Source organism: Natator depressus, chromosome 8, assembly GCF_965152275.1.
Source record: "Natator depressus isolate rNatDep1 chromosome 8, rNatDep2.hap1, whole genome shotgun sequence".
Classification (NCBI taxonomy): Eukaryota; Metazoa; Chordata; order Testudines; family Cheloniidae; genus Natator; species Natator depressus.
In genome coordinates this window covers 14,530,918-14,549,121 of record NC_134241.1, presented here as the reverse complement: position 1 = coordinate 14,549,121, position 18,204 = coordinate 14,530,918, and the positions used below count along the sequence as shown (strand labels likewise).

At 42.4% G+C, this 18,204-nt stretch overlaps 1 protein-coding gene across 6 annotated transcripts in view; it reads left to right on the top strand.

The window, feature by feature from the left end:
- The window catches only part of ACSL6 (acyl-CoA synthetase long chain family member 6), a 107,073-nt gene that overhangs the window by 11,930 nt on the left and 76,939 nt on the right, over positions 1–18,204 (top strand). The window contains exon 1 of one of the 6 annotated variants that reach the window (XM_074960474.1): positions 11,773–12,238. The exons of 4 other annotated variants lie outside the window; for them this stretch is intronic. The gene's annotated coding sequence lies outside the window, so the exon portion shown is untranslated. Of the gene's footprint in view, positions 1–11,772; positions 12,239–12,492; positions 12,512–18,204 lie in introns of those variants that run through there. One more of the 6 variants, XM_074960476.1, reaches the window with a different exon arrangement.

The following is an 18,204-nucleotide window of genomic DNA, read 5'->3' as shown; positions in this document are numbered from 1 at the left end:
GTAATACCCTGGAATTTAAACTATGGGGAATCAAACTCATTTGTGATTTTAATACAGAACTTCTTTAATATGATCCAACAAGTCCACTCAGTCCTACTTCTTGTTCAGCCAATCGCTCAGACAAACAGGTTTGTTTTCATTTGCAGGAGATAGTGCTGCCCGCTTCTTGTTTACAATGTCACCTGAAACTGAGAACAGGCATTTGCATGCCACTGTTGTAGTCAGCAGTGCAAGATATTTACATGCCAGATGCGCTAAAGATTCATATGTCCCTTCATGCTTCAACCACCATTCCAGAGGACATGCTGATGATGATGCTTGATAACGATCCAAAGCAGTGCTGACCAACGCATGTTAATTTTCATGAATTCATTAATTTTCAGATGCCACCAGCAGAAGGTTGATTTTCATTTTTAGTGGTTCGGATTCTGTATTTACCACATTGGGGTGTTGCTCTTTTAAGACTTCTGAAAGCATGCTCCTCACCCTGTCCCTCTCAGATTTTGGAAGGCACTTCAGATTTTTAAATGTTGGGTCGAGTGCTGTGCTATCTTTAGAAATCTCACATTGGTACCTTCTTTGCCTTTTGTCAAATCTGCAGTGACAATGTTCTTAAAATGAACAACATGTGCTGGGTCACCATCCGAGACGGCTATAACATGAAATGTATGGCAGAATGTGAGTAAAACACAGAACAGGGGACATACAATTCTTCCCCAAGGAGTTTAGTCACAAATTGAATTAACACATTATTTTTTTAGCGCGCATCATCAGCATGGAAGCATGTCCTCTGGAATGGTGGCCAAAGCATGAAGCGGCATATAAATGTTTAGCATATCTGTCACATAAATACCTTGCAATGCTGGCTACAAAAGTGCTATGCGAACGCCTGTTCTCACTTTCAGGTGACATTATAAATAAGAAGGGGATAGCATTATCTCCTGTAAATGTAAACAAACTTGTTTCTCTTAGCAATTGGCTGAACAAGAAGGAGGACTGAGTGGACTTGTAGGCTCTAAATTTTACATTGTTTTGTTTTTGAGTGCAGTTATGTAACAAAAAAAATTGAAATTTGTAAGTTGTGCTTTAACGATGAAGAGATTGCACTATGGTACTTATATGAGGTAAACTGAAAAATACTATTTATTTTGTTTATCATTTTTACAGTGCAAATATTTGTAATAAAATAATATAAAGTGAGCACTGCACACTTCGTATTCTGTGTTGTAACTGAAATCAATATATTTGAAAATGTAGAAAAACATGCAAAATATTTAATACATTACAATTGGTAGTCTGTTGTTTAACAATGCGATTAAACCTGCAATTGCGATTAATTTTTTTTAATTGATTGATTTTTTTGAGTTAATCGCATGAGTTAACTGCGATTAATCGACAGCCCTATTAAATACCTTTAAAAATGTGGCCAGATAGTCCTGAAATGTCTACAGTAGAAAAAAACAAGCAAAATATTTTTAAATCTTTCATATTATTAATTGTTGTTGTTTAATCAAAAAGAAGGAAAGAGGAAATAAGCCCAATTTTCCTTTGCATATCAACTTAAAAATTCCTCCTCTCCTACAGGATGGAAGTATCATTTCTGCAAGAATTGGTATTCAAAGGGATTCACCACACAGCAAGGGAAATCCCCGGTCAGGGAGAGGTGATTTTAAGGTTCTAGGACTAGATGTGACTGATTGCATTGCAAGGAAAATTGAGGTTCTCAGGATTTCCATTTGGTCGCCTATCTGGTTCTGGTGGGATAGACATAATATTTCAGAAATGTCATGTCTGAATTGTGACACAGAGTCCATGTCCAAAAATATTATATTTCAAAAGTAATGTGGTAATACAATGAAGTAACTGGGTGAAATTCTGGTCCACAGAAGTCCATGGGAGTTTTGCCCATTAACTTCACTGGGAACAAAATTTTACTCAGTGATTTTTCCTGGTCTCTTAAGTCTACTGATTAGTTCCTATGAGGAACAATGGACTCAAGTCATTTGTGGAAGAAGCAGAGAAAAAAAAAGCAACAGTTCTGTGAGGAACTGAGAGGCTCAGAGGACTGACAATTGCAGACAGAACCCTTGACTTTTGGGTTCCCATTTGAGAGCTATATACAGTGGCCAATGTGAAATGAGGTGACAATTTTAGTCCAGTTCCTAGTGGTGAGGCACCCACGACAACCACTATCACAACTGCCTTTGGTGCTCTTGGTGGTAGTTTGAGCAGAGAGACCAAGAACTGACATGGTCCTGGAGTCTGAACAACCTTCTCATCCATATGAATGATCTTTTCAGAACGGGTTTGTGCTACATTGTCTGGACACTATTGTGCACGGGACTGTGCTTTCATAAATCATGGAGTTCAGTCTTTAGGTCTGCTAGTCCATCAGCAATCATCAGACTGTCTTCACTTTATGGGACAGACCGTTGGGTCCAGGCAAGCTGTGCTTGACAATTGATAGGGCCCTACCAAATTCACAGCCATGAAAAACATGTCACGGACCGTGAAATCTGGTCTTCCCCCCCTGTGAAATCTGGTCTTTTGTATGTTTTTACCTTATACTATGCATAATTCATGGGGGAGATGAGTATTTCTCAAATTGGGGGTCCTGATCCAAAAGAGAGTTGCAGGAGGTATCACAATATTATTTAAAGGATGTCGCCACCCTCATAGGTGCCGAGTTTCTAATCTGCTGGGGAGTATTCCCCCCTGGCTCTGCCCCCACTCCACCCCTTCCCCCCAATGCCCCACCCCGCCCTGCTTCTTCCCAGCCGCGCCCTGTCCCCGCCCCACCTCTTCCTGCCTCCACCCTGCCTCTTTCCCACCCAGTTCCACCTTATCCCCAAGTGTGCTGCGCCCTCGCCCCTCCCCCTCCCCCCCAGCGCCTCCTGATGCTGCGAAACAGCTGATCCGCGGCAGGCAGTAAGTGCTGGCAGGGAGGGGGAGGTGCAGATCGATGGGGCCCACCAGTGGGCAGGAGGTGCCGGGGGGGGTGGGAGAGGCATTGCAAGGGGGGCTGCTGGTGGGTGCTAAGCACCCACATTTTTTTTACTTCAGTCCCGGAGCAGCCACGGAGTTGGTGCCAATGGCCACCCTTACTTCTGAACTGTCTTCAGAGCTGGCAGCCGGAGAGCAGTGGCTGTCGGCCAGGTGCCCAGCTCTGAAGGCAGTGCCCCACCAGCAGCACAGAAGTAAGGGTGACAAAACCATACCATGCCACCCTTACGTCTGTGTTGCTGCCTTCAGAGCTGGGCTCCTGGCCAACTGCTGCCACTCTCCAGCTGCCCAGCTCCGAAGGCAGTGCCGCCACCAGCAGCAGCAGTAACTCGATCTCCCCCCCCCCACACACAACTCCTTTTTGGGTCAGGACCCCTACAAATACAACCCCATGACATTTCAGATTTAAATAGCTGAAATCATGAAATTTATGATTTTTTTAAATCCTACGATTGTGAAATTGACCAAAATGGACTGTGAATATGGTAGGGCCCTGGCAACTGACCAAGGAAGAGAGATCAAGGTGGTGATACACCGCCTTTCCCTCCCACACCAATCCCGGAGGCAAATGAGGACCACACAGGTCCTCATTGCAACTTACAGTAGCCTCAGGGCTGCTCTGCTGTGTGCTGGCTGGTAAGAATCCCTTGGGGAGTCTCTGGCAATGCTAATGGCCTTTTCCCTCAAGAAATAACCACTCAGCTCACACACACACTAGAAATGCTGAAAAGACTTTCTGACCAAAGGCAAGATTTCCAAACTATGAGCTGTAGCTCACGAAAGCTTATGCTCAAATAAATTGGTTAGTCTCTAAGGTGCCACAAGTACTCCTTTTCTTTTTGCGAATACAGACTAACACAGCTGTTACTCTCAAACTAGGACTGGGTATGGCAGCTGTCCACTCAGTGCACTCTACCCCACAGTACCAAACTATTGCAAATGTCTCAAGGCAATGGCGTGAGTTAGAATAGTAAAAGATTTCAGAGTAACAGCCGTGTTAGTCTGTATTCGCAAAAAGAAAAGGAGTACTTGTGGCACCTTAGAGACTAACCAATTTATTTGAGCATGAGCTTTCGTGAGCTACTGTAGCTCACGAAAGCTCATGCTCAAATAAATTGGTTAGTCTCTAAGGTGCCACAAGTACTCCTTTTCTTTTTGCGAATAGTAAAAGAGTGTCCCCTTTGGAGTAATATTTTTAGTCTACTGTGTTATTTCATATAGGTTTTTACTGGTGCCCTCTGAGATTCTTGACACTTGAGTTGTTTTCTGAATGATGGACTAGTTGCCATTTGGGTTTGCTTTGAGAATTTACAATTACACTAAATATTCATTTTATTTCTTCCTCCAGTTCTGGCTAAATATATTGCTATTCATTTATTATTATTTTGGTCATTGTTTAATTGTTTATTTAGGCCTAGTCTTACAAATGACTCCACGTGGGCAAGATTAGAGCCATGTTTATTTTGACTTCTGAAACAAAAAGTCATTTGTTCTATGCTGCCAGCAATTACTTAAAATCCCCTACAAAATTATGCAGTAGAAGAAAATACCCATAAGTTAGGCTAACCCCAAAAATAGCAAAATCCAGCTGTAATCCAATAATTAAATAGACAAGCCAGTACCCAGACTGCCTCCTTGTTCTAGATTTTTAATATCTTCCAGTTACTTTCAATACTTGTGTCTGATGCTATATACAATGTATTGAGCAAGAAACTCGGAATTAAAATAACTTATTTTGCAGCTAGAGGGCAGACTTTCTAAGTTAGGACTGGTTTCCTTAACTCCTTCTGACAGACTGCATCAGCAAAGTTTGAATGAGAGTATTCATTGCCTCAATTTGTCCTCCTTGGGTGGGATTTTCCAAAAGTACCTAAGGGCGGATGTACATACAAACTGGTACTGAAACAACGAAATCAATTTTAATTCACCCCTTTTGTTTTTTTGGTGCAAGTCTGTGTGGGGACACTTGTTTCAGAATAAAAGTATCTTATTTTGATGTAGAATAAATCAATTGCTTAACAATTTCAGCTAATCTGAATCTGAAATAAGTGTCCACACACAGACTTGCACTGAAATAATCAAATAATAACTGATTTAGTCATTTCAGTGCAAGTTAATGGTGAAGACCAGCCCTTTGGAGTGAAAAATCTCATTGAAAGTCGATGGGGTTTGTGCTCTTAAATCACTGACACTTTTAAAAATCCCATCTTAAATTAGTAAAGAAAATAAAAACGCTAACACACCTCTCCCAAATTTTAGACATCTGAAATATATTGGGAGCTAAGTGTTACTATACAAAACGTGATTCCATGCTACACCAAGGAGATAACATTTAGGTGAACTTCCCTATTCAATAATTATGGAAAAGTCCCACAGTACTCAGCTGATAATTATCAACACTTTGTATAATATTTAGACCAGCCTTTAGAACTGTACAGCTTGGAATTATCAACACTTTATAGAATATTTAGGCCAACCTTTAGAATTGTACAGTTTGGATTGTGTCTGTTGAATTCTGTAGATTGGCTCACAAATTCTGTCCAAATGATCTCATTCTCTATTATATTATTGGGGGAGTTTTAGAGTAATATCCATGAATCCTATTTAATTTTTACCTGTTGGTTTTATCCCTGACTTTTCCATAAGGGCTTTCAGTATGAGCTGGCTTTCCTATTCTGTTAGAAGACAGCAGCAATGCAGCTTGTCAGCTACTTGGCACATTTTGTCCCTTTAATAAATGGTTGGAGTTTTGTAATTGGCCTTCCTAGTTTGCTCTGACAAGACAGCAGATTGGGAATGACCTGGAATAGTCTTGCAGTATTAAAAAAAAATCAAAGCCACCACATCCAGTCTGAACAAAAATAACCTTCCAACTGCACTTCAGTGTAACGCTTGAGCCGTCATTTTATTTTGCCTGAAAGGATTTTTTGTTGTGTATTGAGAACAGCCTTATTCTGACTGGACTTTACAGCTAGCTATCTGAATCATGATGATGATGTTTAAAAAAAAAATCCTTTCAGTTGACAGGCTGGTGAGGGTGGTGTGATACTGTGAGCTGCCAGCAACAATTCAGTCTTGTGTTTCATTTAGGAAAGGCTATTTGCATATTCTCTATTCACTTTATTTGCTCAAACACGATTGGAAAGGCAAAGTTCTCAGCCATTGAGACTGAAGAATAAACTGTCTGAGCACTTAGCTCTGTACTTTTAACACTTTGAAAACTCTACTTACTTTGCCAAGAAGAAATCTGAGCAAGCAGAACACTTTAGAGACCATAAAAAACATCTAGAGTGTAGATTTTAGAGGCTGCCTTTTGCAACAGGAAAAGATGTAGCCTAGTTATAGGGACTCTTCTGAACAAAGAAATAATGGAAGAAACATATAAGCTGCAAAATGAAGTTTTGTAGAAACTAAAAGTGTACATGTGTGTCTGCTCACATATAGGTCATGGGGAGAATTTACCAAACCTAATGTGAATAGAAAAGTTTTCCTGATTATTTTGAAATATCACTTAAAACATGAGAGAGACAAATGGGGGAGGTAATATCTTTTACTGGACCAACTTCTTCTGGTGAAAGAAGTTGGTCCAATAAAAGCTATTACCTCATTCACCTTACCTCCTTTGTAAAGCATTTTGAAGATCTGTTGATAAAAGGTGCTATACGAGTTAGGTGGTGTTATTAGGTGGTCATCATCTACTGGCCTGAGAGAACATCCTTGCAGTTTTAGTGTCTCATTCTCTCATGTATTTGTAGAATAAGGAAATCGGGGTGGGGGGTGGGGGGAATGATAATCTGCAGGTCTCTCATTAGTATCCATTTATTAAGTTTCAGAGTAGCCGCTGTGTTAGTCTGTATCCTCAAAAAGAACAGGAGGACTTGTGGCACCTTAGAGACTAACAAATTTATTTGAGCATAAGTTTTCCTGGGCTACAGCCCACTTCATCAGATGCATTGAATGGAACATATAGTAAGAAGATAGATATACATACAGAGAACATGAAAAGGTGGAAGTTGCCAAACCAACTCTAAGAGGCTAATTAATTAAGATGAGCTATTATCAACAGGAGAAAAAAAAATTTTGTAGTGATAATCAAGATGGCCCATTTCAGACAACTGACGAGAAGGTGTAAGGATACTTAACATGGGGAAATAGATTCAGTTTGTGTAATGACCCAGCCACTCCCAGTCTCTATTCAAGCCCAAGTTAATGGTATCTAGTTTGCAAATTCATTCCAGTTCAGCAGTTTCTCACTGGAGTCTGATTTTGAAGCTTTTCTGTTGCAAAATTGCCACCTTCAAGTCTGTTACTGAGTGACCAAAGAGGTTGAAGTGTTCTCCTACTGGTTTTTGAATGTTATGATTCCCGATGTCATATTTGTGTCCATTTATTCTTTTGCATAGAGACTGTCTGGTTTGGCCAATGTACATGGCAGAGGGGCATTGCTGGCACATGATGGCATATATCACACTGGTAGATGTGCAGGTGAATAAGCCCCTGATGGTGTGACTGATGTGATTAGGTCCTATGATGGTGTCATTTGAATAGATATGTGGACAGAGTTGGCATCGGGCTTTGTTGCAAGGATAGGTTCCTGGGTTAGTGTTTTTGTTGTGTGGTGTGTGGTTGCTGGTGAGTATTTGCTTCAGGTTGGGGGCCTGTCTGTAAGCGAGGACTGGTCTGTCTCCCAAGATCTGTGAGAGTGAGAGATCATCTTTCAGGATAGGTTGTAGATCTTTGATGATGTGCTGGAGAGGTTTTACTTGGGGGCTGAAGGTGACGGCTAGTGGCGTTCTTTATTTTCTTTGTTGGGCCTGTCCTGTAGTAGGTGACTTCTGGGTACTCTTCTGGCTCTGTCAATCTGTTTTTTCACTTCAGCAGGTGAGTACTGTAGTTTTAAGAATGCTTGATAGAGATCTTGTAGGTGTTTGTCTCTGTCAGAGGGGTTGGAGCAAATGCAGTTGTATCGTAGAATTTGGCTGTAGACAACCTAAAAGTGCTAATCCTGATGTTTAGATGAATATGGGATTGTAAAATAGGGGAAGAATGAAATGATGCCAAGGACCCAATCCAGTGCACACTGAAGTCACTAGGTGTCTTTCTGCTGACTACGACAAGCTTAAAATCAGTCCCCTGGAGTCTAGTATCACTTTATTGTTGGGACAAGATACTCGTCCCTATAGGTTTGAGTGAAATAATTTAAATTTCAGAGCAAACTTGGTGTTCTGCATACTATTTGTTATGGCATAATAAGGTAGGACGTACATAAGAGGCATCCAGTTGGTATATTTATGTACTTCTGTCAAAAAGTTTTGTTTGGTTGGAGACATTTAAAAAATATTTTCACTTATTGATATAACTGTTTTCTGTCTGGAGAATTATGGCCTGAGCCAAAGCCCAATGAAGACATTTGGAGGCTTTCCATTGACCTCTGGGCTTTGGATCAGGCCCTTAATGAGGAATAGTCAGCACAAAATGTAGAGGTTACATTCTTTGTATTTGTGGACTGTATTAAGATAAATTCTAGCTCATTTAACATGCTTAGGCCTCAGTAAGTATTCATCATATTTGTACTAAAGTAGAAGTTAGGACCAGAATTGTAAAGGTATTTAGGAGCAGTCAATGGGATTTAGACTCCTAAGTGCCTATATCCCTTCTGAAAATGAGATTTAGGCTCCTAAATCATTTAGATGTTGCAGTGTTGAGCACCACAATGCCTAAATGCCTTTAAAAATCTGGGCCTTAGCATCTGCAACTCCCATTGCCTACATATTTTTCAGATTCTGTATGTAAACCTCTTTCTGGATTTAGAGTGTTGGCAAGTCTACAGCTACTGTAATGGAGAGTGAGGGGCTAGTGCGGTTCCCTCGAGATCACTGATCCAAGAAAGGAACTTGGCTACCTCTAAAGCTACAATAAGTATTAGTCTACTCTGCAAATTGTCTGGCAGGGAGTGGCACGGGAACTATTCAAATTGCATACTGGTTATGTCATCTCTGCAGTGCAATCATTCTCCATCTGCCTTAACAGTAGGAACCCCAATTTTCTTCCCTGGCACCATGTTGCATTTCTTCTAATGTTGTTTCACCAAAAGTCAGTTCTTGCAGTGTATCTACCATCAAGTATGTGGAACAGAATATCTGTTTTGTTTAATCACTTGGTGTTTGGGCAGTGTCATATTTTGGTGAAGAAGGACTGGTGTTATGATTAAGGCAGAGGGTGAGGATTCAAGAGGTCAGAGTTACATTCCTGGTTTTGCTAGAGACTTCCAATGTGACCTTGGCCAAATGACTTGCCCTTTCTGTATCTTGGTTTGTGAAATGAGAGTGATAATTCTTTTCTCCCAGCCTTTGTCTATCTTGCTTGTTAAGGTCAGGTCTGCACTAGAAGCTTTTGCTGGTGTAGCAATGTTGGTTAGCGTTTTTGGGGGGGATTGGGGACACAACAGTCTTAGAGTGGTAAAAGCCCTAGTGTAGATTCAGCCATATGGGCATTAAAGTGATTTTGCTGATATAGCTTATTTTGCTCAGGTAAAAGTATAAGCTATTCTGGCAAAAGCACTTTTTGCTGGTATAAGCTACGTCTATACTGGAAGGATTTGCTGCTTTAGCTTCACTCTGCCTCAGTTTCCCCTCTCTGGAACCCAATAACTCCACTCAAGGCCCTCCTGATTCAAAAATACCCTACTTGGGATTGGTTTATTATTAAACCTCATGTAAAATAGTCCATAACAAAAGTCCCAAATAAACAAAAGCTTCTCTGGTTTTTGGGTTTCCCCTGAAGCCTATAATCAGAGTCCTGTTCCCAGTACTCTCAGGACTACCTTTCAGGCACTGTCTCTCTCTGTGGCAGGAGCACCAGCCCTCTTCCTGGAGCTGGATAATTCAAGCACTTATTATCCCTCTCTTTAAAGAAGGAATCCCCAGCTCTTCTCCTGTAGCTGGGTTGTGAGTTACTCTGCTGTAGGGCCTTAGCCAGTTTCTCCCTCAGCTGTCCCCACTTATTCTCTAGGCTCAGAGAGTAGACAACTTTCTCCTACTGGTAGCTACGCTGGAGAGGGAGGAGGCAGCCTTTGTGCTGATTCCCTTCTCCCAGCTCATCCTCAGCTGGTTGGGGAGAGGAAAACCTTCCCCCTCCCAGTCTGCCGGGCTCCTGGCCTCAGGCCCATTAAGAAATAGTAATGGGATTTCCTCCTGGACTCTGTTTACTGCTGGGATCACTTCCTCTCTCCCAAGTCCTTGTGTATATAATCAGACCCCTCAGATGCTTAAAGGGCCATGCCATGTGAAGGGGTGGGCTGACCACTAGGCACTTCTACCCTTCTAAAGGGCAGACCACTTCCCCACAAAGTGGCATGGGACGTCTAATAATAAATGCTACAGCACTTTCATGCTCTGTTTAGGCAATACCAAGTACTGCAAGCTGCAGGTGAGCTGCCCAGACAGTAAATGAGAGGGCTCTCTTCATGAGGTGCCTCATATACACCCATAAAGCCCTGCTGAAAAAGATGGCGACCATGTATTATTGGAAAGAACATTTCTTTTTCAACAGACACAAGTTTTAAAATGACAAGGTTTCAGAGTAGCAGCCGTGTTAGTCTGTATCCACAAAAAGAAAAGGAGGACTTGTGGCACCTTAGAGACTAACAAATTTAGTATATTTGTATATTTGTACCTCTCCTTTGAGGAGAAGATTCTGCTGTGCAGGCCAACATCTCAATTAGGAAAGAGTAACTGTCTCATACTGTTGGAGTATCCTTTCCTAGAGTTGGGTTTGACCTTGAGGACATCTGATAAATATATTTTTAAACTAACTTTAAGAGCATCTGCCATTTTATAGCCAGTTAGAAATAAGGGGCCAGATCCTTAGCTTATGTAAATTGACATGGCCTCATTTAAATCACCAGCAGAGGATCTGGCCCAAAGTTCCTTGAAAAGAGAATGTTCTACTTACATCATTGTTGCCAAGGCAGTTCTTTAAGTTTGATTGCACAGAATCTATATTTGAGTCTAGTGACCATTGACTCAAATTTTTGCATACATTTTTTACCATTATGTGTCTACCGCTCTGCCTCCATAAATAGAGAATCTCACTGTAGAATTCTTCAGAAAAGTAACATTAATGAATTGCAAAAGCTTTTGTAGAGATTTTATTGGTGACTAGCGTACCCTTGACAAAAAGCCACGCTGGCTACAACAATGATTATCTGCAGCTCTTTGAACATCATAACTGTGTTGGCAATAGTCTGCGTAAGTAGGTTTGTTCTTGAAGCATTTTATTAAGATGTTTTTGGAATAAGTTGTTAGTTTGTGTTCATTCTATTCAAAGTACAACAATCTTTTCAACATACAAAAACTCCACTGATTTACTTAGTGTCAGAAGCTTCAGTTTGTCTTCATTTTCTGGTCATTACTTAGCAAAAGAGGACCCTCCCATCTGTCTTCTTAAAAACTCTGTAGTTGTTGTTACAGATTTACAACCAAAAACCTTTGTCCTCATTTCATATGGCTAGGAGTTACAAAGCTTTCAAAATCTATTTCACATACATTTGTGTCAGAATCTGCAATCAATGTTGCATGTTGTGTAGACTTAAGCATGGTTTTATATGTCACTGAAAACTATACTGAAATAAAGCAATCTGCCTTCATGAACTAAAATATTTGGTACATCAAGGGTTACTTTCTGAATAGTGGTGATGTCTCTAATGCAGACTAAGCTGACATTAGCCAAGCTTAACTACTTGCCACAGTTTGCAGATGGGGAGGGGGTGGGACATGCTGGAGTTAGCAGCAGTTCCCTAACAAGTATTTCTGCAACAAGGTCTTGGCATATTTATTCTCAACAATGAGCTAATTGGATCAAAGGCAAAATATATGTTCTAAGAGCCTAACCAGTTCACCCCAGCACCAAAAGTCTGTTTATGTTGGACTTGCATAGAGGTGGGACTTAGTTGCAGAATCTGTTGATTACTTCAGTACACAAGTGTTGTAATTTCTGTCCCACTGCAGAACAGAGCAAGGACTCTTGCATTGGTGGTAGGTCTCTTATAAAAAGAGGAAAGCTTTAGCTAGTTACCAGCTGTGAAATCTGACAAGCAGTAGGCTCTCTAAGCGGCTCCGGAAAGGTAGGGTATACATTTTACAACCTTCTAGGCATATCCTTCTTGAGGAAAGGCAGGGAACAAGCTGAGCAAGAAGAGGGACCGCAGAATATTGAATGGAAGCTTATATATAATGTAAGTCAAGACCTTTTTTCCCTGTGAAAAAGAATAATTTCTGTTAATTTTTAATTGGGGGTGGGAGGGAGAAACCCTCTTTAAACCTTTATACAGTAGCTTTATAGGGATGAAAATTGTTTGTGGCTTGTGAAGTGTTTCCTGTTTTTTCAGCTGTCTTCTAACAACCATAAAGGGGGGAAGGGATCTAGCATTTGCTGTGATGAAGGCTCCAATTCTCGAAGGCAGTAACTCCACAGGTGGCTGACGATGTGAATATGGCTATGCAAAGGGGTGAGACGCTCAGCTGCAAAAACAATGAGAATTTTATTAAGTGTAAGGCATTTGCTCTTCATGTAAGAATTGGCAAGTTGTGATTCTAAAATCCTTCTGCATAAAATGGTTCAGGCCATTGCTAGAGCTCTAGATTGCATATATAGAGCAGCCCAGCAAGGCTTTTGAATGAGTGGCATTGGGACTAGATATAGAGAAGCTGTCGGTTCCACGGCGAAAGTAGGCTCTGCCAAATTCTTCTGGAACAGCTTTTCTGAGCCGTGTTTGTCAGGCTGAGATGATAGAAGCCTCCTGATGTAGGTAGGGTTTGCTTCTGCTTGCCCAGGGTCTCGGATCAGTGCAAACTTCATAATGTTAATTGTGTCACTTTGAGAGGGAACCAAGCCCATGATGATAGAACTTTATTTTCTATGGGCCAAATCCTGAGGTCCTCACTGCTCTGATTTTATTCAGCCCTTAGGCAAACGCACATAGAAATCAATTGGAGTTTTCCTGGGTAATGGTGGTGTAAATAAATTAAGCAAGGATCTCAAGTTTTGGACCTAAATTTCTGGAGCATCTTGTGTTCTGTTTTGAACCATAGTTCTTACTTGGCCTTAAGCCTGAGGTTTTTTTGATAGTACCAGAGACTGGGCTAACTATTTAAATAGCATTTTATGAGACATGAGCTTCAAAAACCGCTTCTTGCCTATGGGAAACTGTGTGCGTGTGTGTGTGTGTGTGTGTGTGTGTGTACGCTCCTAGACCTATCCCTCCCCCAGGATATCCTCCCTTCTTATCCCCCTCATGCCCCACAGATATTTCAAGTAACTGGCACCGCTAAGGGGATGATGGAGCACAGGAGGCCAGCTAAGGGGAGGAAGGTTCACTGGCTTACCAGCTGTGCTAACAACCAGTCTGTGTTGACCAAAGATTCACAAGCGGAGGAAGATGGTCACAGGCACATTGGAGATGAAATCCCAACTCTTATTGACTATGTTTGATATGAATATCTCCTGTCGCTTTGGAGATTTAAATATGCTGAACTGGAATGCCCAATTGGACTTGTGGGGTTTGATTCCCTTCTAACCTTTCCAAAACAAACCGCAGGATTTAGTTTGCAAATTAAAATGCTGTCGGTTCACCACAGATAGGGTGACCAGACAGCAAGTGTGAAAAATCAGGACAGGATGTGGGGGGTAATAGGTGCCTATCTAAGACAAAGCCCCAAATAATGGGACTGTCCCTATAGAATCGGGACATCTGGGCACCCTAAACACAGACCTAAGGTGTATATATACATGCGCACACACACATCCTTGTTTGTTTAATGCTTGTCACTCTGTAGTCTGGTTGTATACAGATACTTGGCTTGATTAAGTGAACCCATTGGCACTTCGCTAAGGAAACATTTAAAAAATATACCCCCGTCCCCCACGCTAAATGTCGGCTGCAGTTCATTACTTATCTGTTCCACTATATTTGCATACAGGGGTTTGAAAGTCATTTTATCTCTAGTGAAAGTGGTAAAAGACCACTAGTAAAATTTGTGGCTTAGAACTTTGGCAGTCTTACAGCAAACATCATTAGAAGGAAAACTAAAACATAAATCATTGTCTCCAGGGCAGAAGAGGCCAGCAGACATGCCACCATGGCTGGCTACAGTTCACAATGTTCCGCTTCTGTCGAATTACATAGTCCTTTTTCTGAATGCTTAAAGTTTCTGTTCTTAGCTGGCTTCATCAGTAATTATCCCATGATGAGGAGTCGTTCAGTATAAAATTATCACAACTGCAATGTTCCTCTTGGTCTACAGGAGCATCATGCAGAAATGGAAAGGTAGATTGGTTCCTATTCTTAGGGTTTGTCTGCACCAGTGCTTCTCAAGCTATCTGATGTTGGGGACCGGCAATTTTTTTTTCCAGTGGGCACACAGACCGGCAGCTGATGGGTTGTGGACCGGCACTGGTCTGCGGACCACCACTTTGAGTAGCAATGGTCTACACTACTGCGCAGGGTCGATCTAAGATACACAATTTCAGCTATGTGAATAGCGTAGCTGAAGTCGACATACACCTCTACCCCGATATAACATGAATTTGGATATAAAGCGGTAAAGCAGTGCTCTGGGAGGGCCGGGCTGTGCTCTGAGCGGCGTGTTAAGGGTGATGGGCTGGAGCCGAGGGGTTGGATAAGGGGCAGAGGGTCTCGGAGGGTGTCAGGGGCAGGGCTTCCTCCCCCCCACTGCAGGGTTTGGGAGACAGGAGCTGGGGGGGGGGCACTTTTGAGGGCCCCACAGGCCCAGAGTGGCCCGGGGGATTAGCCGGGGGCCAGGAGCAGCCTGCTCCGCTTCCCTCACCCGGCCCCAGCCGTGTTGCTCGGGGGAGGGGGATTGGGGGAAGGGATCCCCCCCCACTCACCGGCAGTGGAGGAAGTGGAGCAGCCCGGCCCCAGCCCACTCCACTCCACCAGCTTCCAGCTGCGGTGCTCTGCTTCCTGCTGCCGGTGAGTGCGGGACCTTTTCCCCAACCCCCCACCCCCAGCGACACAGCTGGGGCCGGGGCAAGGAAAGCGGAGTGGGCTAGGGCCACCTCGCTCTGCTTCCCGCCACAGGTGAGTATGGGGGGCGTCCTTTCCCCAACCTCCCTGCAGTCACCAGCGGCGGGAAGCAGAGCGCCGCGGCTGGGAGCTGGCGGAATGGAGTGGGCTGGGGCCACGTTGCTCGGCTTCCCGCCGCTGCCGGTGAGTGCCTGTTGGGGTGGGGGTGTGGATAGGGATCGGGGCAGTCAGGGGACAGGGAGCAGGGGGGTTGGGTGGGGTCCTGGGGGTGATTGGGGATGGGGGTCTCTGGAGGGGGCAAAAGCAAGTTCGATATAACGTGGTTTCACCTATAACGTGGTAAGATTTTTTGGCTCCCGAGGACCACGTTATATCGGGGTAGAGGTGTGCTTAGATCTACTTACTGCAGTAAGTCGACAGCTGATGCTCTCCCGTTGATTCTGCTTGTGCTCCTCGTTCTGGTGGAGTACCGGAGTTGACAGGAGAGTGCTCAGCAGTCGATTTATCACGTCTAGACACAATAAATCGACCCCCGCTGGATCAATCGCTGCCTGCTGATCCGGCGGGTAGTGTAGACAAACCCTTAATGAAAGGATGCAGGGAGTGTGGAATGTCATTAGGCCTTGAATAGTGTGCATCTGGTGCAACCAATTAATATTATGCCATTTGACAACCCTTCTTTGAAGACATATGAAGAGATTTCTTTAAATGCTAAACCTGATTATCTATTTTAATTTCAAAGATCTACAATAAGTTTAGAATGACAGCAATGAAGAAGAGGATAATATAGCCTTACTTATGAGCAATGTAAGGAAGAACAACATGCTGCAAATGTAGCTAAATATTGGGTTTATTTTCTGTTGGAGGTTGTACCATTTAATATATAGGGAGAATGCATCTTTTTATTACATAAATTGGAAAGTTTTTAAAAAGTGAAGGGGAAGCTAAAATGTGCTTATGAAAAGAATGTTGTTTTCTGAGAACTCAGCAAATTCTGTGTGTTTTTTGGAGATTTGAAATGATAGAGGATACTGTCAAGTCTGACAGAGCCTGACTATCTCAGCAGGGCTGGATAAATGGCTGCTTAGATATGCAGGCCCTTCTTTGAAAAGTTTCTGTATGAACTGAACAGAAAAGCTGGTTACTCACTGATTTTTCTAGTCCAGCAAGAATGCTAGTCTCTAATGTAACAACTGTTGCTGTAACTAATGGTCTATTTATTATTGGTTGTGTGTGCAAGAAAATAAAACTATATGCTTTAAAAATATGATGACATTCTTGTGCATAGAAAAGCTATCTGAGATCAGTTAGAGGTTTCTAGCATTTATGAGTCATCACATTTTATTAACTTTGAAGTCAAGAGGAGGTGAGGGCTTTGACAGACTTAGCCCAATTTCTGTATGGTGAACAAAATTGACATGTGGTATGGAAGGATTTTCTGCAATCTAGACTGGGTTTAATGCTAGAGAGTACAGGCAGTGACACTGCCTATCACCTATCTGCAGGTGAGATATATATGTGTGTGTTGCATATATAACAATGTAACGGATCTGGTTAAAACACAGACCCCACATGCCAAGTATGGCTGCAACTCAGTTAAAATATGACAAGGGTCCTCTCACTTCATTATTTCTGTAGCATAGACAGGATCCTTAGGAAAGGCACTAGTACTTGAGCGGCACTTGTTTGCAAATTGATGCCTAGTAACAGAGCATTTGCTGTATCGGAGGGCATAGTGGAATTAGTGGGATGGATTCAGTAGAATGCCTGAGTCATTACACAAGTTTTACTTTTTAAAAAACCCTTGATTTGCAATGTTTTATTGTTACCCACAAAATGTATTTCTATCAGTCTTAGTAATGACAGCAATAAACTGTTCCCATGTTAAAGCATTTGACATGTCAGCCATGGAGAACCTTTTAATGTATTCTTGTGTTAGCACTTGCACACTTCTGTTTTCAATTTGTTAATAATTCCTGAGTAGTAAAAGCTGTACATTGACCTTAATGCTAACAAGTAGAGGTGTCTGGCTAATGGATCAGAAAGGAAGATCTGACCCTCCATCCTTAGCTCATGCAATTGTAGACGAAGAGCCGTAATATCAAGAGTTTTAGCACCCTGCAAATCACAGAGGGCCTGACTTTCAGACGTGCTCAGCACACGTACTACCCCAGCTGAAGTTGGTGAGAGCTACAGGTGCTCCCTAAGGCCCAGATCCTCAAAGGTAGTTAGGCACCTAACTCACATTAAAGACATCTGGAGGTAGGTGTCTGTCTACCTTTGAGGATCTGAACCCAAGTAATTTTAAAACTCCCAGAAGGCAAAACTGAATTAAGACTTGACTGAATAAAGGCTTCCTCCAAACATCAGTCCAGTCATTGAGTTTTCAGTCAGGTGTTTCAGGCTAATAAAAAGAATTGTGAAGAAAAAGATAAGTAGGAAAATATTGTACAAACTTTGTGCCATTCTTTTCCTTCTTTTGCTTTGCTAGATCAGTTCTAGGTATACTGTTGAGCTTCCTGTTTCATATTATAGAGGGCATGTACTTTTGAGTTTGCCCGGCACTATCTGTCTCCGGGCACTATAGCCTCAGACCTGCTTTATGCGGTCCTAAATATAAACTGGAAAACATGATACAAAAAGATTTTTTTGTTTTTTAAACTCCCCCTGCCCCCAAACCCAGAAAAATGTAGCCACAAACAGAGCACCACAGAACTTTACAGAAGACCTGGCAAACTAAGCTGGAGTCTTTAGAGGGTAAAGCCTTGGTTTAGCTTTTGCTTCCATACTGATTAATACCTGACTAAATTTATGTGCATAACATGTGAGGCGCAGCTATGTAAAACACATGCCTTGAACTTCAAACCTACTTGAACTGAAACGCTTGATGCCTCTGCAAACCTCAGCCCAAGTTCAGGATAGTTGGGTCAGCATGTTGAGTGTATCTCCTCCCTCATCCTCCCCCAGACAGCCAGGCCTCGCTCCCCAAACAAGCTCGAGGAACACCACAAGGTAGAAGAGGCAGTCTGTGTTTTGGAGAGAGGTGATTGGTGGACTTGGGAGGGACTGGGTCTGGGGATACCTTCAAGCAACCCGCAGAGATCAGGCCACTTACAACCTTTTGCAATTCAAATTGCAGAGTGTAGTTAGCAGAC